The sequence below is a fragment of the Anser cygnoides genome, chromosome 1 (assembly GCF_040182565.1).
Source record: "Anser cygnoides isolate HZ-2024a breed goose chromosome 1, Taihu_goose_T2T_genome, whole genome shotgun sequence".
Classification (NCBI taxonomy): Eukaryota; Metazoa; Chordata; class Aves; order Anseriformes; family Anatidae; genus Anser; species Anser cygnoides.
In genome coordinates this window covers 192906737-192927847 of record NC_089873.1, presented here as the reverse complement: position 1 = coordinate 192927847, position 21111 = coordinate 192906737, and the positions used below count along the sequence as shown (strand labels likewise).

The 21111-nt window shown below is 39.2% G+C and overlaps 1 protein-coding gene and 1 long non-coding RNA gene across 3 annotated transcripts in view; one reads left to right on the top strand and one right to left on the bottom strand.

Annotated features, from left to right (window-relative positions):
- MICU2 (mitochondrial calcium uptake 2) overlaps window positions 1–21111 on the bottom strand; it is a 155275-nt gene that overhangs the window by 86251 nt on the left and 47913 nt on the right. The window lies entirely within an intron of this gene.
- On the top strand, window positions 4414–6933 carry LOC106040381 (uncharacterized). Of its 2 annotated transcripts, none has more exons than XR_010828372.1 (3): window positions 4414–4529; window positions 5625–5675; window positions 6738–6933. It is a non-coding gene; the product is annotated as an uncharacterized lncRNA (long non-coding RNA). The 2 variants fall into 2 exon arrangements; XR_001209878.3 differs by having other exon boundaries at window positions 4515–4890.

Genomic DNA, 21111 nt, shown 5'->3' with positions numbered 1-21111 from the left:
ATACGACCCAACACTCAGCAGAGGCTTGCTTTAATGAGAGGCTATCTTCCAGCTTGCGCTAAGCTATCATTCAGAGTTAGGAAGGGAAGCACAACTGCCATTCACACTGGCTTCTTTTTCTTGTCTACAAAGCTCCTGGGCTTAGTAACTCCCTTTCTGAGCTCTTCCACTCCCTTGGTAATGTATACATGTATACCTCATGTATACCTCATGTGCGGGGAATTTAGGCACTGGCCTCAGAGGGAGCGTATCCTGATTTCAAGGGTACCAGCCTAAAAAGTAGAATCACAACACGTTTAGTGCAGGCTTCGACTGTATATCTTCACAGAAATCTTGAGAGAGAAACAATTCCAGCATATCGAACACAAAGAATATCACAAAACTATTCTCCACCACCACAGCCAGTGACAATGGAGGAGCAGCTGAGACCAAGTCCAAGATTTGCAAAGCTGGGTATCAAAGTGGAGAAGGTTGCCAGGAGGAGCTAATAATTTTCGCCAAGTTCTACAAGTTGCTTTCTCAAACATCAGTCCAATCACCCACTGGATTCATTTTAGATCCAATGACACAGATAGCTAAGTGCAAATCAGAGCAATTTTCTTCACAGAATTGAAGTCCATGGAGTTATCCCTCGTATTATTCACATGCTGTCTTACTGCAGCTGCGACAGCTAGGTAAGTATCAAGAAAAGAAAGAGCTAAGTAACCCACTCAGCCATGTGCTGACTCCTAATATATATATATATATATCGCTTAAAATAGTTTAATTGCTTTAGCATATTTTCTCAGTCATAATTTTACCACTTACATAAATTTTGAATACCATATTTTTTTAATGGAAGAACCAAAGTTGACAAAGCAGCAGATGCTCTAGAATAAATTTCCAAACCTTTGGCATATTGTACCTCATTATCCTGAAATGGCATCGCAGAGGCACTAAGCAGGCAGCCCTAACTTCTGGTCGCAGAACTTTGAAATATAAAAAGCACAGGCAGAATGAACACATTATTCCTAATACACAGCATGAAGAATTGAGGTGCTTCCCAATGTACTTAAAAACAGTCTTAGCAGATGCAGAAGCATAATTCATAGAAATTGTAGTCCAGTGCCCATGTCTCCCACGTTACAAGCTATAATTAGTCTGAAAACTATGGTCATGCAAGTCGTGAACTTCTATGAGTGAAAAGAAGGGAAAATGGTTCAATATGCCTGCTCTTAATTTTAAAAACTCAATCACAGACTTCTCACTGATTGTCATTCCCTTTAATTCTCTTTATGAATTCTACAGAATGGATGTATATTTTGTATACCAGCAGTCTTCCTGAAACAATGTATTCCAAATGCTTGTTGCTCTTTCTATGAAGTTCTAAGTTGTTCATTTGTACTCCATTGCCCCATTTTTAAGATTACTCCTATTTTTAATTTCATACAGACTATATGTATCAGTTTTAATATATCATCTTCCATAATCTTTATACATAAAATGTTTATCTTTGTTACTTGTTTTGCACTTTCCCAGACAACATCTGCCTTGTGTGGCGCAGCGACCAATACTACACACAATATTCCAGATGGAGTCTAACGCCCCTGTAACTATATCACCTCTTATTTTGCATTTTATCCCTCTGATACAACCTAGTAACTTACTTTCTTGCAGCTGTGCACAAGCCTCATGGTTTCAATGATTTTTCCACAATAACCTTCAAATCCTTTTCCTAGTCAGTGTGCTGAATGATTGTTCCATTTCAGCACACACTGTGTTTCCTTTGGTTTCTTGCTCCCAGACTAATTATTTTACATTTTTCCACAGTGAACCACATTTGCCAGCTGTTGGCCCAGTCACCTAAACAGTTCTAAATCCTTTTATATCTGATTGTATCGCTCCTAATTCATTGCTATGAATTTTAATACCAAAAAGAAAAAAAAAAAAAAAAAGAAGAAGAAAAAAAGGTGGTGGTGGGGGAGGAATAAATCTCTGTGCACAAATATACATTACTTATATGGAGGCCATATGCATGTGATCAGTATAATTTATCATACGGTTTTGCAATCTATCAGGCAGCTTTGCCCACCTCACTTGCATTTTTCCAATAATCCATCTCTGCTGGGACTACTTCTAGCACTCCATGCTCCTGAGCAGCTTCATACAGCTGCCATGAAAAAACCTGCTACAAAAAAAAAAAAAAAAAAAGAAAACTTTTATTTTCCCCAATGTAATCCCGCCACTTCAAATCACACTTACGTGACGTTCAATATTCAGTCGGCAATATTCCATTTGGGATTTGTGACATATTCATGGCTATTTCTTGTGAACCCTTACGAATGGAAGTGTGAACTAGGTTCATCAAACATCCATAGCCTCTACCTATTTAAGATACTCAAAGCATCTGCTTCCAAATCCCAGTTGCAAGAAAACTACTGATATATCGATTTAAAACAACAACATTGTGTGGTGTAAGACGATTTTTGTAATTAAAAGACTTTAATTCTCCTTCCTGATTATACTACTGATGTAACATTAAAGGAGTTTCTGCTCATCCTGGGTTAACAGCGAACACTGACCACCTTAGCGCGTGTATGTGGGGGACAGACAAATTGCTAGCACCCCTACAGCCCAATCTTTCAGTTAGGAAAGCCCTAAATTGCTAATTCCTCGTGAATTTTTAACCTCTGGGAGCTTAGTGCAGAACTTTGCATCGCATTAGTGCAAAGCACTACCAGCATTTCCATTTCAAAGTTCACGGAGTTAAAATGCATGGTTTAAACAGTGCGCTACCACCTTCTCACTCAATGGGCAATCTGCTGAACTCACCTAGTGGCTTAAAGCCTCCCACACCCCTTTATAATCTCCCTTTTCTTCACGTGTGAAAGAACAAAGTTGAAGCATCTGCCACTCTTCAGGCTATCAATCCAGGGACCACTTCAACAGTGCCACAGCACCTGTTAAACCCCGTGCTTTCAGCTCGGAGAAGGCTTTATAAAACTCGCATGCTTCGGCGATTTCTTTCACCCAATCCCCATCCTCTGCCATTAATTCCTCTTTGATAAAATTGTGCTGTTGTTGTAGTTTTACACTTGAAACTACCAAAGGCATGTTTTAAAGTACCACAAATGATACATCTGCAATGACACTTCTGTGGCATTACAAGAAAGTATTTTATAAAGTACAAGTTAAATCTAAAAACTGATATAAACTGGTACTGACTGGCTGACAGAAGTGGTGTGGGACCTGAATTATCTTTGGAGGCAGCGTGCAGTGTCGCATTAGTATTTGGCAGCAGGCGAGTCCTACCTACGCTAAAGAAATGCTGCAGAATAGTAATCAAACTCCCAAATTAAATGAGCTCTGCCTTTTACTTAGAGAAATCTGAAACAGCAGTCTGTGCTTAAACATTCTGACAAAAATGTTTTTAATTTTTTTTCTTACTTATTTATTACTTATGGTTGCTGCCAGAAATCCATTAAGGCTACAGAATCTGAGCCACCTGACTACAATTCTTGTCAAATGTCTGATATTTGATGAAGCAGCTTTCTTCTACATTCTTTTAAATTATTTTATGTTGTTATTTTAACACAGGAAAACATGAATCAACACTTCAGTGTTTCATTAGAAACCATTAAGCATAAGTTATCTCCAAATAAAAGAAGTACAACCCCCTCTGTAATACAGAACACCAATGAACAGAGAGCTCGACTGGTTAACATCTCCTTTTCACTCCCTCTCAGTTTACAAACTGCAAAGACCATTTCCTTTAGCAGGGGCACCGAAGTGTTACATCAGTGTCATTTTTTAAATCACTTATGGCATTAAATAAAAGTGCAAGAATTCCTAAAAAGGAGTTGACAGCAGTACTGGGGCAGAAGCACCATTAGGGAAAGAAAGATGTAAATTCATTTCTCAAAAAATGAAGTATAAAGAGAGGAGGAAGGACCAGTTGTTCCCAGGCCACCTCAGCAAACAAGGAAAAATGAGTTAGCTCCCTAAGATTAGATTGAATTATCTTTGAATGTCAAAGACAGCTAAGAGGCACACTGAGATGGCGGACAGTTCAAAGTCCCCAGAATGCTCTTCACAGATTGCTCTTCAAGCTCAGGACAAACTCCCAGATTCAGTCTAAAGAGTTAAAACTCAGTTGCCTTAGGCTCCTGAGTTCTATGGAGAAAGATGGGTGTCTCCTCATAGCATTCAGACACCTAAAATTTGATTTATCCTCTGAAAGAGACTCTCTCCATTCACTGTTACAAAGCTACACTTCTAACTTTGGTGTCCCAAAAAGTGTCTGAAAACAAAGTTCTTCAACTGGCAACCCGTAAGTGGATTCAGCCCGTGGTAGATAACCCAGAGGCCTACTATCCATGAAAAGTGATCTTTGCTTTCTCAAATCCCCCAAATCATTAGCTGCACCCCCAAGGCCTTCTCCAGTCCATCTTCAGAGACTGCGGCCCACCTTACAAGATCACTGGAGACTTCCAAATCACTGTGGAGGGCAGGCAGGTGTACATCAGAAAGGGTCCCTGCACAGACCTAAAGTACGTATTTGTGGCTGGAGGCACAGGGGTGAAGAGGCACAGGGCAAGCGAAATTCATGACAGTGAGAGAAGAGGCCCAGGCAGGATGGGGTGGACTCTGGTCACACGTGCTGAGGGGGCCTGGCACCCGTTGCTCTCCATCCTGATCCGCCCCTTCCCCACTGGTCTGTCGGCAGCCATCTCCATCTCCCCACCAGCGTTACCTTAAAGCTCTCTCCTCACCAAGATGGCCGGCCTGTTGGCCAAGGTGCTCGTGCCCCATTTTGTGAAGTCTCTCTCTGGCCGTCGCATGTTCCAGTCACGGAACCGCCAGGGGCTGGAGCACGTAAATCTACATCTGACTTACCTCCTTGCTAACCAGGTGTAGTAAAAAAATAGGACAGAGCGTGGAAGACTGCAGTAATATTCATCCATAACCTATGGCTTATAAGGATAACCCCAACGGCATAGAAAAGGCAGGAAAACTTTCTTGAGGAGAATAAAAATCACAAGCACTATCTCTCCCTTGCAGTAAGTCAGGAAAAAGACTAGGCGACAGCCAACAGCCAGGCCACAGCCATCACAGCAGCTGTAGCTCTGCAGGCACAGAAGAAAATGAGAATGTAAAACTTTTTTTTTCTGGGAAGGCCTATTCCAATCTGTTCCCACATTAAAAGCTAGTTTTGCTTTTCTTTATGGAAGCAAAAATTGGGGATGCATCCTAGAAGTAAATGCTTCTCCATTATGGATCAAGTTGGTCAAAGAACAATGGAATTAAATCAGGAATTAATTTTGTCCTCTACTTCTCTAATCTCAAAAGTATCAAAAAACACCAGGAAAACCTGCATTAACTCCTACATCCATTATCCAGAGAAAGAGTTTTGAATTTTCTAAAAGTTTATTTATTTTTTTACTATTATTTTACAGTCATGTATGTGCCATATTTTCTAAGTCTATAATAAATACATGAAAAATGATATGTGTATTATTTTGCTTAGGTCATTTACTCTTTTATAGTTCTTTTTCCTCAGATGCTTGATCTTAAACATTCTCTATGCCTCTGACTAAAAAGTTGTCTTGATTTTCTTTATTTTACCCTATTTTTCCGGAAATCAGCGGAAATACAACTGTCACTGCCATCAGCTGCAGCTCCAAGCAATGTGCCAGGTAAATAAATGTTTCATTTTTGACTACGTAACGGGAAGTGTGGAGGTGGTCCACTATGGCACTGTAAAAACGCTGAAGCTATCTGCTGACTGACATAACTTCAGCCTGCAACTGCGTCCAAAACCACCAGACCCCACTAAGTGCCAGCAGTGCAGGAACCAGGGCGATGGGTGGTAGGGAACCCACTGGTGGACAGGTGGCAGCAGGACACAGATGTGCCTTGGCTGTGGTAGAAACCATGTGAACTGCAGGAACTGGGCTGCCTCAGCTGCCCCACATAGCTATGGGGTAGTTGTATGGATTCTGAGCTTCCCTTGGGTTGAGTTACGGGATTTTTCTGGTCTTGATGTTTAGTGCGAGTGCTCCAACGGTATCCAGAAAAGCAGTGACAACATTCTGCTGTTACACCTATGCCACTACCAAAACAGATGGACTTATAGCCGATTTGGTAAGGAATAGGTGCTTAGGGACATGGTTTAGTGGGTGACATTGGTAGTAGGGTGGTAGTTGCACCAGATGATCTTGAAGGTCTTTTCCAACCTTAATGACTCTATGATTCTACGAAATAGGATGCTGTTGAAAGTGAAAAACTGGCTTTGAAACACTTCACCTATCAAGACATCTCTACCAATCCTCTAAAAGCCTATAAAATTTTGTCAAAGCATCCTTACTACAGAAGCGTGTTTTCATTGCGAAACATGTCCCACAACGCACCATAATGATTTCCATGAAATAGCATATTTTGGTTTTTAGCTCGTCTTTGATAATGACAATTCATTTTCAAATTTTAAAATCTGACAGGATGTACAAAATGCAGAAAGCATGCCCCCCTCCAAAGTTCCAAGAGACAAAACTAAGACTGACATACTTGATGCGTTTAACTTCTTTTCTGTAGCCAAATAAAATTTTATAATGGGAAAAAAATGGAGAGAAACTCTTCTTTTACATAGTGAGTTGCAATTACACCTCTGCCTTAAAAACCAAATACCCACAAGGAAACAAAGTAGCACAGTTACATAAGATCTTGGGAAAAAAAATAAATCTCCATTCTATCTTTTGCAGCATTTCTAGTGAAGGGAGAAAAATGAGAAAAATTTAACATCGGAGAGAAACAGAAAAATTAGGACTGGAAAGGACCTCTTAGCTCATCAAGCCTCGTCCTTTGCTTATCTTCTTCATAAGCCACCAGGTACATCTAGAAGTCAGAATGGACAACTTGAGGCAAGTTTACACGTGTTCAAAGTACAATTATCTTGTATGATTAAGCCTAGGGCTCCTGGGGACTTTTTAATAAAAATCACCCAGGTCATTAGAGGGCTTTCACTCTCTTTAGCTGCTTTGATCAGCAGCCACATAGTTATCACCCACACTTGTGTTTTCAGCATTCAGCACTCTATTTAAATGACTAAAAGAGAAAAACCATTCCTGCAGATTTATGGTTTTAGAAAATCTAGAAAATGAAAGATAAGCAGAGCATTGCTTATATTTGGAGACTTTCTTCACAGTCAGAGGAGATAGAAATGAGTTTCTGCATAATAAACAGAAAAGGTGCTTTGACTCTTGAGCAGAACAGATAGAGATGGGGTTGTATCCCATCTTCTGCAACAAATTGCTACTTAAAATGTAATTTATGCTTTACTATATTAACACATTAACAAGCCACTACAATATATATTTCAAATTTTATTTCAAATAATTTTATCTGGGGGAGTAAACAATACTTTACAAACTCCAACGGTGTCAGTATTTGAAAATGCATCTCAGAGAAGTTTCACAATATAAGGTGCAAGAAGCTGCTCGGGTAATGGGAACTGGCTAAGGAGAAAAAAAGATTAGCTACCATGAGCTGTATCTGGGAATGTTTTCAGAAAGAGATGTACTTAAATAAGCCTCTCTGTCTGCATCCACGTACACCTAACACCCCTGTGAGATTTGTAATGTGAAACAGTGAGTGGTATATTTGAAATTTGTTGGCATCAAGGTAACACCTTTAAATGGTGCATTACTCCATGTTGTACCGAAGGGCCCAACGTGACCAAAGATGAACACAAATGGTAGCTGGACCATGTGAAGAGCTGGACCATGCTTCACTTTTTTCACACTGGCAGCTACCCGCCATCAACATATCGGGGTAAGTACAGGCAGTCTGTAGCCCTGGATTCATTTGAAGGGCAGGATGCTGAGGGGATGGTGTGACCAGTCCCTCCTGCACATGCCCACAGAGCAGCACAAAGCCAGAAACTTCTCTTGTGTATGCCCATATCTGAGTTGTCATTGGCATGAATTTTGGGAACCCTTCATGTAGGAGACTATATAATGACAGCTGGCAGGTCATTACTTGAATATTTTAATGCAGAAAAAAAAAAAAAGGAAATGTTTCTCACATACTGCAACAAAGCAAATTTCACTCTAGGAAGAATAACAGCAACCAGTTTGTGATGGATATGACCATGAGCGTGAGTGCTGAGAATGTGAATACCAATTTTGCTGAGTTTTGAATACTCAGCAAAACTGAGTCTGCTTTGAGAGCGGACATAAGTGTCAGGCAGCTATTTCAGTGTTTCTGTACTCTGCTACATTATCACTCACATATGTTTCTCTAAGAACAGTTTCTTTTTTAAATTGTTGTGCAAACAAAGCAGAAAACCACAAATTCTATTTTAGCAAAGCAAAGAGTTAAATCTTCAGTTACAACACTGGCAATGCAGTTATAATGCACAAAGTCTGAAATAAGAAAGCACAAACTTGAAATTTGAAATGAATTTGAAGCTAATCCCTTCTCCAAGCATCTGTTAGCTGGAAGAGCTGAGATCCTGCCTCAAAAGGTGGTCCACTCTGGAAAGACAAGAAGATCAAAGTCCCTTTTGTCCCAGTTACACCTGATGGCTATCACGATGCTATACTGTGTGCAAGCAAAACTTCAAAGCAGTCTTAAGGGCTCTTACTCTTGTTTCTAATAAATTTAACAAAACTCATTGTGTTAGCAGTTTTCATTACCTCTGGATTTCTCTGAGAATACAAATGAAAGAGTTTCAAATTACAAATTATCTCCACAATCCTTCAAAATGCCCAGGCCCTATGCTATACTGATTTTTTACTCTACCCATCTCCCTGCTTAAGAAACGAAGGGACCCATCCCAGCATTTTCTAAAGCTTTATCTCAACTCTCCTTTCATAAAACACATTATCTGTACAGTATTTTGAAATCTTGTGAATTCAACACAGGTTGCTGGGTTTTTAAAACAGAGCACAGAAAAGCTGAAGTGCCCATTTTCCTTTTCAGTTGCAGACATACAAATGCAAAGGTTATTTCCCTGGCCTTTCTGTACTGGGGAAGTACACAAGCCCTAGTTGCACTGAATTGTATCTGAAGTTACCACTTTTTTTTTTTTTTCTTCCCAGCATGGAAGAAATAACATCAAATTCCTACATGATAATACTATAGAAAGATAGCTGCTATGTTCAAATGGAATCAGGTATTTAACTTATTAGTACAAAAACCACTAGAGAGAAGAATTTTGATGGAAAAAGCCCCGAAAAAGTAGTGGGAGGGAAAGAAAACAGCATATGTTAAGTAACAGCATAGCTTCATCAACACCAGTAAAGTATATTCCAAATATAACCAGATGGGCTGATAATATGATATCAGACTGAAATAATGTTTGATAGTACAATTCACTTATCTTCTATTTATCACAAAATCATTTGGGAAAATCTTTTTTGTATATGGAAATGATGTGGTTGTTGCTAAAATAACTCAAATCTCTGTGGCCTCAAACGTCAAACCAGTGTAATATCCTGCTTGAAAGATTAATTTTTTAACATTCAAATAAGACTGAACTTCACATACAGTGACACAATGAAGAATATAAGTATACTCCTTGCCAGCAACAATTTTTATTTTGAGCAGTGCATCTTCATGGGTTCTGTGCTTCAGGAACTTCCTCTGCAACTGCTGCATGTAGAAAACAGGAAAATCTGCTTTTGTAGCTGACGAGTGAGACCTAACCACAACATTCTCGTGCTGGTGGTTTCAATTGTCGCAGGATAACAGATTTTACAGGCACTGCAGGCCCTGCTTTGATCATTCTCCTGTCCTCTGAAAGGGAACTGATCTCAGTCTGCCAGTGGTTCACAGGCAAATACTGTGTATCAGAAACACTGTAACGTGTGTTTTCTATTTCATTAACTCCATTCCTCCCAAGCAATTAGTTGCACGATATGCTTTATCTAAAACTGCAGGTCTCTTGGCATATTCAGTTTCTCCAAATCTGTGAACAGGAATATAAAAAGTCATTCCTGTAACAGACCAAGAGGGAAAGTTTTGTTTATAGAACTAAGGAAAAAACCTCCCAGGATCTAGCTGAGCCAAGCCTTAATCCCCTTAGTAAGAGATACAGTATGCAGGTAAAAAGGTCCCTCCCCTTGCATGCTTATCTTAAGGCTTTCCAAACCCTGGATCCCAGTTACTCAGGGGATCCGCCACTCTGGGACCTGGCGTGGGCTGATGCCAGGGGGTGGGTCCTGCACTGGGAAAGGGTCAGGAGCAGAAGAGCCACAGGACAGAGCCCCTCCAGGCACTGTGTGCCTCCCCCTGGCTGCTGGGCAGGTTAACAAATGAGCTCGACGTGTTCTGAATCTCCTGCAACTGGGGGAGAAAGAAAAAAAGATTAAGATTCTAGTTTTGATGGATGCGCAACTAGTGTTCCTCCCTCTGAAGAATACAAGAAGCCAAGCTAAATATCCGTGAAGTATAATAGTAATTTTTCAAAAACACCATGAAAAGAGGATTGAATGTCAAAGTCTCAGCTTGGAAAATTAGAAGATAAAAGTAAAAATCAGACTCATGTGCCTGACAGACACCACTGTCTTTCCTTCCAAGTACATAAAAACATAGCATCATTTCAAATGAAGAACTCCGAGCAATTTGCATCCTTTCCTCTCTTTCTTGCAGATGTTTTTGTACCTGGGCATTGTTAGGACTCTTCACACACTACCCCTATTTATAAGGATAAAACACTGGGCTCCACTGGAACAGCACCTTACTAAACTACAAAACCTGGCAATTAACCACACTATGTGTGATGTATTCTTTGGTAAAACAGAAAAAAAAAAAATCCTATTCTCCATGTCATCAACAGTAAAGTTAACATGTACAGTGATGAATCAGTTCCCATTGAAAGATGACTTTCTGAATGTTTGATAGGAAATATTTAATTTAAATATTAAAGCATAAACTTGACATTGGATTAGCATGAAAAAGAAAGAATATTAATTTATTGATGTGGAAAGCTTATAGAGATTTAACATCTTTAAGAACTGAGGCAAAATACACTTCACCACAGCAGAAGTTATTTTAATAATTTGACATTTAAGAACAATAGCTTGTGAAAAGTGGATGCAAACTTGCTATAGACACAGCATGTCAATTTTAAAATGAATCAAAAAAAAAAAAGGACGCTGCTTACAGTCAGTTTTTTCAAGCAGTTTTGTGATTTAGTTCGTCTTAGAGTTGTCTGAAGAACAGAAGCCAACTATGTAAGCCCACACAACGGGCTCTCTAAATACAAATTTCAGTACAGGAAAAAGCCATTGAGCTGTCTTTATAATTCACTCAAATTACGAATGGGATATTGTAGTTTCCATTATTTTCAGTACCCTACAGCAACATAGTTAGTTTCAAAGGAAGTTTACTTAATTATTCTGAGTTAGATGGCAAGTTAAAAACATACAAGATCCCCCTGTTAGAGATTTTTTTTCCTTTTAAAGACATCAAAGAACATTTTTAAGCATGCACATTTTATTTTTGCACATGGGGAAACAAGAAGCATGTCACAGATTGTCTCCCTTTCCTCAGAGCCATCATTCTCTAGCAGAGACCTATCAACTGGTGAACAAACTGAGATGACAGCATTTCATTTACAACAACGAAGGTGTATGAGATTTCTTTCTTTGGCTGAGACAAGGAGAACTGGTTTTAATCTACAATATAAAATATCCAAAATGCATGCTTTAAAAGCCTTTTACTCAGACTAACATTTATGTCTGTATCGTGTTTTATTTTTCAAAAAAATCATGTCAGTGAAGTCCTTTGATCCTTCTGTTATTAAGAGTTAAACTTTTGGGCTGATGCTTTGCATACATTTCAAGCATGTTATGACTACTGGGCTATTTAACTACACAGGGATTATATGGGAATTATTACAGGAAGTTTGATCTTGAAAAGAAAAGCACAAACTCAATCACCTTTGTAGAATTGATTTTTAAGGGTAGGGCGGATTTCTTTTGACAATTTTCAACCTATTTATCTTGACTTACATTTACAGAAAAAAAAATGGCAAAACAACTTTTATTAAAAGTTAGTCAAGGCTGAAAGGTGTTGAAAATTACACTTTTGTACCAAAGCAAACATTTACTAAATGATCCCAATTATATTAGAAAGTAGGTGTGTTTTTTGTTTTGGTTTGTTTACAATGAAATAGAATATGTATGTCTTTAAATAGTGTGTTGCATCTGCTGATTTTGATGATTCAGTTTATCCTACCAGCTGATAAAAGTTAGCAGAAGGAACATGAATGCTATATATAATATATGTAATTTCACCTTTAGGATGGTGTTAGCCTAATTGTTATCTGTAAAAAAATGATAAAAAAAAAAGGAGGAACGCATTTAAATTCACCAAAAACAAGGCTCCTCAAAAATAACACTGTACGCTTGGTCCTAAATTATGGGGGATTGGTTAATGGTAATTTTTTTGCAATTGCTACTCAGCCACTAGGTACATTGCATTAACATATTGCAAGAATGATGGGATTATGTAAAAAGAACCCTTGGCCCCAGCTAGAGATTAACTAGTCACATCACACACTTTCTATTCTGCCACCTTGAAAACTATTTCAAAGCCATTCTAAATCCATGCTAGGGTTTTAAATACAGAATGCTTTCAAAAGCCATCTGCAAAAGAAAGCATGCTAGAAATAAGCCAGCCAGCTATTTTAAAAATTTCTGTGATTATTAATCTTTAGACACCCACAAAAGCCTTCCAAAAAGCCCAACTCTAACACCTATTTACAAAGTAATTTAAACAAAATCTTTCAGTACTTGATACAATTTGATAGCTGAAAAATGTAAAACACCAGTTAATAATATTCACCTGTTTTGAGCTTCACAGCTATCAGAACTTACATCTTTATTAGAGGTTACTTCATGCCTAAAACTATACAATAGCAGAATCAGTGTCCATAATCTTATTCAACACTAAATCATTGGAAAGCAACACTAAAAGTACAAGAAATCCTGTGACTTAACATAGCCTTCCCTGAAGAGACATGAAATAAAGGCAGCTCTCAAGATTTAATAAGTAATTATGCTAAAGATATCTCCAACAAGAAAAGATTATGCAACCGACTGAAAATATATTGCATCTTACTAATAATCTTTTTCTTTCTAAGTTCAGATTTTAACGTAATACACAGCTGATTTCCAGCAGGACTCAGAAAAGCCAAGTTATCTGACATGCAGTAGTGTGTGAGTGCTCCTTGGGGATGGAGTCACTTTCTTGGCACCCAAGACTTACTGTAAAGCAGTCTCCCTCTTCTCTTACCCCTTCTGCAAAAGACATCTTTCACACACTCTAAGGCACAGAAATCACTAGCCCAATCGCACATTAATTACTGTCTTTTTCTTCTTACCGCAGTCCCCAGAACAAACCTGCAATGTGCCATTTCTGAATGGACCACCTCAAGAGTGGCCTTCTTGTAATGGCTCCAGCAAAATTAGGCACACGTGAAGTCACACACACGTGACTTCTCCCATCACCTGGATCAGAAACACAAACCTCACTGATGTCTGCTGTAGGGACGTCTGCCTCCTCTCACCAGGCCACCCTCTGCCACAGCCTCGCTACCCCCGTGCAAAGAGCCAGCAGCACAGCACACTTGCCTACATAAACCCAGCAACTTTACCATGTCTGCTCTAAGCTCCTCCTTACACCCTCGCCAACTGAAGGGCAGGATTTGTCCAACAAGAGCATTTCCATCGTGTTTCTGTGCAGGACATGGACGTCCTGCAGCACAAGAGGATTTCTACCCCACGCTCTTCCTGCGAACCTTCCAAGCTGACCCATGCTGGACTCCATGCAGGGCAAAATGCATCAGAGAAAAACTAATATGGGCTGGGAAAAGGGTGTATAATGGAAGGTATTTTCTCCAAACCCCATTCTTATGACTTCTTTCGGCTTACCTAACTCATTATCAGTAGCAAATCTCCAGTGGTTTGTGGAACAGAACAAGACCTTGCAAGAATTAACAAACCTTCTCACTGTCTCCACAATAACCACTATAAACACCTCCCAGTACAGAATCACAGTTCACACTTCTTTTATGAGTACATACCAAATGCAACAAATGATTTCATGGAGACCATAAAATGAAGCGCGCTAACCAATGCACAGCAGGACAAACTCACGACACTGAAAACAGAAGCAGCCAGGTGCCAGCAGACCATTTCTCAAAACAAACAAAATGCAAAACAGAGCTCTTTCATCTCTGACCCTTCAGTCTTGACCTTCAAAGGATACTTACAAAGTATTTCCAGAAAATACGCTTGTGAACAAAGATTTGTAATTTTACTGTACGCTAAACAGAATGATGCTAATTACCAACACTGCTCTTATGACCCTTGCAGACCTCCGTGCACCACCTCATGTTAACCACAGGTGCACCTCACTGTTTGCTCCCCTGCACAAAACTGGCCAGTAACAATCCCTACTAATGTGTCCTTCTGCCCTGAAGGTACCAACAACCCTTTTTTCTTAATTTGTCTAAATGACATTTTCACGTTACATTCAGAGCAACTGCTCTAGAGTCACCCTTAGTTTTCATCACATCTGAGGAACGTCTCGTGATTACGACGTCATACGAAAAGCTGACATCACAGCTATATCATCAGATAATGCACCTATGCGCACTTACTATCATATGAAAATACATATTTAGGAAGAAAAAGGGTAAAACCTTCTCATCTGACTGTACTTGTCAGCAGAAAAAGTGATTGTAAATTGCATTAACAAAGTAAGATGAAAACCTGTATATTCCTGCCACAGAATACACTCTTCTGCTTATTAGAGAAAATTAATCCCAATGACAGTTAAATCAATCTACATTCAGGATGAAAAAGCAACAAATTAGGCTCCTGCAAGTTCTCCTTCAATGTAGCAGCCTAGCCTACAACTTCTGCTTTACAACTCTGCATTTCCCACTTGCACAAGACTTATCAGCCTAATGGAGTTAGTTGCAAGTCTCCAAATGGGAAAACCAGATTAAAGTGTAGGGACCAAACACAACTAACTATAGCTTATAAATCCTTTCTTCCACTGTTTTTAACAGCTGTAGTCTTTCCTTTATTTGGTTTTAACAACAAGCTCTTCTTAGTGAAGGATTTGATCGTAGTCTGAATTTGTCTTTTGTATAAAACAGCATACTAACACAGGAAAAATGCAGGTTTGTGGTGTGATATTCCTAAAAAAAAAATCACACACAAAAAAACAAAACAACAACAACAACAAAATTAGATGACCAAAACTAGAATGGAGTTATAATAACAAAGTATTTTTGAAAGAGAAATGTAGGTTTTAGTAGACTGGTTACTCTTTGGAGATATAAATCATATCCCAAAAGGCAGCAAAATACACAACCAGCCAACTAACACTCTTAATTATACCTTAATGTGAAGTGGCCTTTGTTCCCAAACACTCTTTTTGCCATACAACTATTTCATATCAATGATGCATTAACATTTTTGACAAAGAGAGCAGGAGAGGTGGGCAAGGTACAAAGCGATAAAAAGCTAGGTATGTAGCAGCTGTTCTGTAAGCAAAGGTCAAGTCATGGAGCTTGGGGAAGTCCGAGCTGGAGATGCCTGGCTCAGTCCTGCCCAACACACCAGTGGTGGCCAGGGAGCAGACCGCTACCACAGGCGGCCCAGCGAACCCCCTGCAGTACAGGCACACACTTTTCTCTCCTCTGACCCCATAGCATGCATTACCATGGCACTCCTGTCTTATTTCATTAATTGGTTGAGCTCCTCTTTGTCAGTTGTGCCATCAAACACCCTGGTATGTTGAAGCATTTATTACCTTTCTGCCACTAACCTTTTTTTGACTAATTCAACCTGCAGCTCCATCATGACCTCTACAGCCACTCCTGGATGCTTACCCACCTTTGTGGGAACGCCACGGCTCACACCCAGCCCCTTCTCCGTTCACAGTAATTCCTCTCCCTACCTCATTCCTTGCACCATTTCTTCCAATCCCATTGTTCAAATTTTCAAACATGAAGTCATCCCCTAGATCTGCCTTGCATGTCACAAAACTACCCTTGCTACTTCTATTTTTAAGGGGGTTAACACTCAGTGCTTACCAATTTCACTTCAAAACAACAGCTAAGGTTAAGAATTGTGCTCAATGTTTTGCATAGTGCCATCTTCTCATCATCTCTTCGGTATTTTTTTTTTAAACCCCAATTAAACCAAGCTTTGCCATGGGCTACTTCACCTTTCTACTCACTACATTTCATACTGTACCTATGTTTCTTAACCTTTCGGTGGCACTATTTCTGAACGGTCCACTTTGCAGAACATTGAAGTCACATAATCAAGGACTCAGGAAATTACCTTAATTATTAGTCATAGTTCAGTCATAACTTAGCCTTCCCGTTTCTACATATAATGTAGTGATATGACGTTAGAAATTCTCTCGGTTGTCTCATCGCTCTGAAATACACTTGAAAACCCCAAGCTTACACAGCTGCGTAGCACCACCTTCACTCCGTAACGGCACTAAGTTCGCTCTCACAACAGCACAGGCCTCTGCCATTTTGGCCGAGGCAGCCACTGGTAGATTCAACAGCATCTTAACCTTGACTGCGAACAGAACCCCACTGCTTCCATTTTACAGACAGCAGAGGAAGGTGCCCAGACTGGACTTTCCAGCACTGTCCCCTTGCAGCCCCATTTCCCCTTTGCTAATCCACTTGCCAACCCTGGAGCTCCCACCTCAGCAGCTGCTCTTCTCCTTCCACCTCTTGGTCAGGGCCTGCCCCATGCCTGTCTTCTGCACCTAGAGTCTTCCCTGACGGTGCCTGTATTCTCCATTTCATCTTCACTGAACATTTTCAAACAAAGTCAGCTTAAGGCTGACTCCCGGCACAGAGAATTTCAGGGAGAACAGGTTTTTTGACACTTACGAACAACTGGAAGTGGGTTCGTAAAGAAAAACGTGGAGTAACCTTATCTCTCAGCAAAGCTCTTGAAGCTACCTGGAAACTGTGACTTCGGACTCACATTAACTTTTACGTTGTCCCATGCAACTGCTGGGGCACAGCTGCTGCCCCAGCTCCTAAAAGCACACGTACGCGTATATTCTTTGTGTGCAGTTGGATACATAAATACAATTTCACAATTTATCTGTCCTTTGCCCAAGCTATGTATTTATTGGCAAAAACTGCCAGGTATTTCACCATGTTGTATCAGGGTTTAACAGTTGTATCAGGGTTTAACATTAAGACAATAAAGGTGCATACTACTCACATTTCTGCTGGTTTTGATAGAGAGCAAAAATCAGTAAATCACCAGTAAATAGAGCAGTCATCAGCAGATGTGGATACAACATTTTGATAGGCCAACTCATTGTTTCAGCAAAAAATGGCGTTGTGGAGAAATGCTTCTTTACAGTGGAGAGATGCAAACATTATGGTTAATATTTCAAAATGCGATAACAGTTGTCCACACTGTCCCATCCTCTACTGTCTACCAACATGCAACAGAAGTGTTTATCCTGATCTCCTTCGAGGAATCCCTGAAGAACACTGTAAGTATAATGGTTTTAAAGCCCATATAACACTCTGGTCTGTCCTTCTGGGGTCTTGTTAGCTCCTTGCTTGCTTAGTTGATAGTACAACATCTATTATTATAAGGTGCAAAATAATTTCAAGGGTTTATGACAAAAGCAATAATTTTACATGAATACCCTGCCTTTTAGAAATACTGCTTTCTTGGAAAGACACTGTGTACACAGACAGAAAGGGGTTTCTGAAGCATCAGTGATAAAGAAGCTGTTTCAAAGCAAGACAGGCAAAATACAACACGTTTGTTTGGCCCTGCAAATTCGTTTATTTGTAAAACACAGGATGCTGAAAATAAACTTGACACCTACCCATGTCATTGAGGGGTACACATGCTTTGGGAGGCCAAATGTAGTTTGCAGTCACTCTAGTTTTGAAAAGTAAAGGCTCTGCCCCAAAAAGGATGTCCAAAATACGTCTTCCGCAGCAATACATAATATGCAATGGCTTCCCGCTGCCACAGGGTGTCACAAGTATAATAATGTTTAACTAGAATTTAAAATGCTGCAAGCGAAGGTGACAGGGAGAGTGCACTTACAGCTGAACACAGGCTATTACCTTAGTTAACTCAGCAGCAGCAGCTGTGAAATTTGTTATAACTTTTAACGATCAATAGCAGCTACAAGCAAGACTGGGAGGAAGTGAAACACCGTATTTCACAATATGCATCCACTTGAATTAGTTATTTCTACTAAGAATATTTTAAATGTCTTGTTCCTAACTGAGCTTTTGCTCCTATTAAGAATCTGGAAAACGCTGCCATTAAAAATAAAAAGATGTCCTTCTACTCCACAAATTATCAGTACTTTGAGAGTTATGTTACTTCTATAAAGCAATCATCGTGATTTTAGTACTTTCCCTATGTTGAATTAGATACATTTAGTGATACCAGAGCATAAAAGTACTTGGGAAGGGAGAAGGGCAGGGGAGGGGGGGAGATGAAACTTACTCAATAATTTTTAATAATATTAATTATTGGAAGAAAAGTATATTTCCAATTCATGATTTCATAATTTCATACATATATTTATGTATATACACACAAACAATACTACATGTATACTGCGTTCTATATACATACATACACACAGAGAGAACACAATAAATGGCATCATTTTATCAGTTTAATATTTGAAAGAACAATATTATTCACCTGAACTTCAAATTATTAGTTGTTCAAGTTTCCTGTGAATGTGCTGCCAACTACACGCCAATTCTTCACCCCATTTGTCCAAGCAATTAAACTGGACCATTTACCCATGTCAGCCCTCACCTAAAATTCAAATGCTCTTGTGCAATCCAAACTCCTTAAATTTTCTTTCTGGAGAGAAGGTTTTAAGGTGCCAAAGACACTGGAAGTGGTATTAAATTCTTCTATTTTCACTCAGTAACTTATTTTGTACTTAGCTCTGCAAATACTGGTGTTTGATGATGATAATTTAGTTGAGAAGTGTTGAGGACAGCAGTTTATAGAAATACCACACACTTAGCTAGGTTTCCACTTCTGCTTTTTAATACTACAAAGCCAACCTACTGCTACAAACTGTGAAGAGAACATAGGACATTAAAGCCAAACATCTTTGACCCTACATGCCGTGTTATTATTAGACCCAGGAATACAGGTAACAGGACTTAGTAGACCACAGCAGATCAGAACATTTAAACACACGCAAAACTTGTTTAATTCTCGTTCCATTTGACAAAACACTTAAATCTGTGCTCAGCTTTAAGGATGTATTTATGTTCAGTTAGTTTAACCAGAGCTTAAGCAAACAGGCATTAAGCATAATTTGACAATCTCATTTCCAAAAAAAGCATTTTAGCGTGCTTTCTTCACCGAGTTGCTTTACCACATTTGAAAATTAAGTATAAAAATGATATTCACTATATATACACAGATTGGTGTCTCTAAAAATGACATAGCCCATACCAATTCCTAGTTTTGTATTTTCCTAACATTCTGCATTCCAAGGTCAGGCTAGGGAGCATGATTTCCCTAGCCAACTTTCTGATCTTATTCAATCTTCAAGGTGACTGTGAAACATTTTTGTTTTGTCCCATCTGCCTCCTCACAGTTTTTGCTCTCCTCTGCTCCCTTTGTGAATTGGGTGATGCCAGTGTAAATCAGAAAGCTCAGATCAAGTCAGTGGATTTATACTAAGTACAGATCAGAGAATCTATTTCACTTTTATTAACATATAAAAAAATTACAAGACTGATTATTAAGCAGCACTCTGAGATTAATGAGAACCAGCCTTAACTAAAATATACTCACAAATCATTTACACAAGCAACGATACTTTTATTTATATATAGATACATACAAACACAGACACACACATAGATACACACTGTTAAGAGAAGAGGGAAAATTAATCCTAATAGTCTTAAAAATGAATTCCTGGTAATTAGTTATGGATTTTTAAATACTGTAAGCCACTGGCTGACTTAAGGAGGCTTTTTACTTTCATATTTCATGATTAAACTACTCAATTACTTTTGCATTATAACCCTTTTTCTTCATTAATTCCAAAAATATGGAAATAAGAAATTCTAAGACTTTCAGTAGCTGCTTGTAATAGGTTTTGGTTGCTCTGCCAACTTGCTCTTGATGAAGTGAACTATTTCTCCTGGTGAAAGTTACAGCGGAATTCTCTTCCCTTGGTGCAGTTTTGAATGAGCCAGTGCCATGATCAGACTTGGGTCATTAGGCTTTTCTGATAAAACATATGAGGATTTTATTATTTATTTTTAAACAGATTTAGGACAAGTATCGTGCATTCATGGAATCAGACAAAACATTTGTTACCATGCAGGAAAAAACTCCTCTTCTCCATTAGGAAAAGTAATAATGAAAAGCTCCCTGAAAGCTGAGAATACATAGCAAAGCTGTGAGAAGTACATCCAGACTTCACTTCTGTAACGTCAGAAATGCTGGATCTCTGTCTTTTTTTGCTTTACGTCTCCAGAGGAGGGTGGAAAATCTTGACAGGAAAAGGCTGTAACAAAACCTGTTTGCAGCATGGCCAGAAACCAACAGATTCTCCTTTCCCTAACAATAAATCCTCTCTTCCCCTAAATCATAACCCCATCAAAATATTGGACTGACAGGTTTCACAAAGGAGGAAGAACAGATGTACAATAATGAATTTCTAATCTCCTAGGAAGCTCGGCGCAATTGAAGAAAACCAAAAATAGAAAGTAAGGCTGTGAGGGTAGCACCAGAGATAGCCACTGCTCACTCCTCCAGATTCTGTAGGGTAATTAACTTAATGGGTCACTAGCCATGGCCTACGGAATTAAAAATTGGGTGAGAAAGGGTTTAGTGACCAAGATAAACAAAGCACACTTTGGGGAAACTTGGTTTTCTTCCCTCAAATTCAGACTCTTAAGAGTTTCTTTTCTATCATGTTTCTAAATCTGGCTCAGCTTTGAGGACCTCATTTTCCACACTCATCGAAATGCCCCTATAACATGATGCCTTCCTCTGTCGGCCTGGAGGTGGCTAGACTGGCCTTTACTTATTTCCTTCTTTG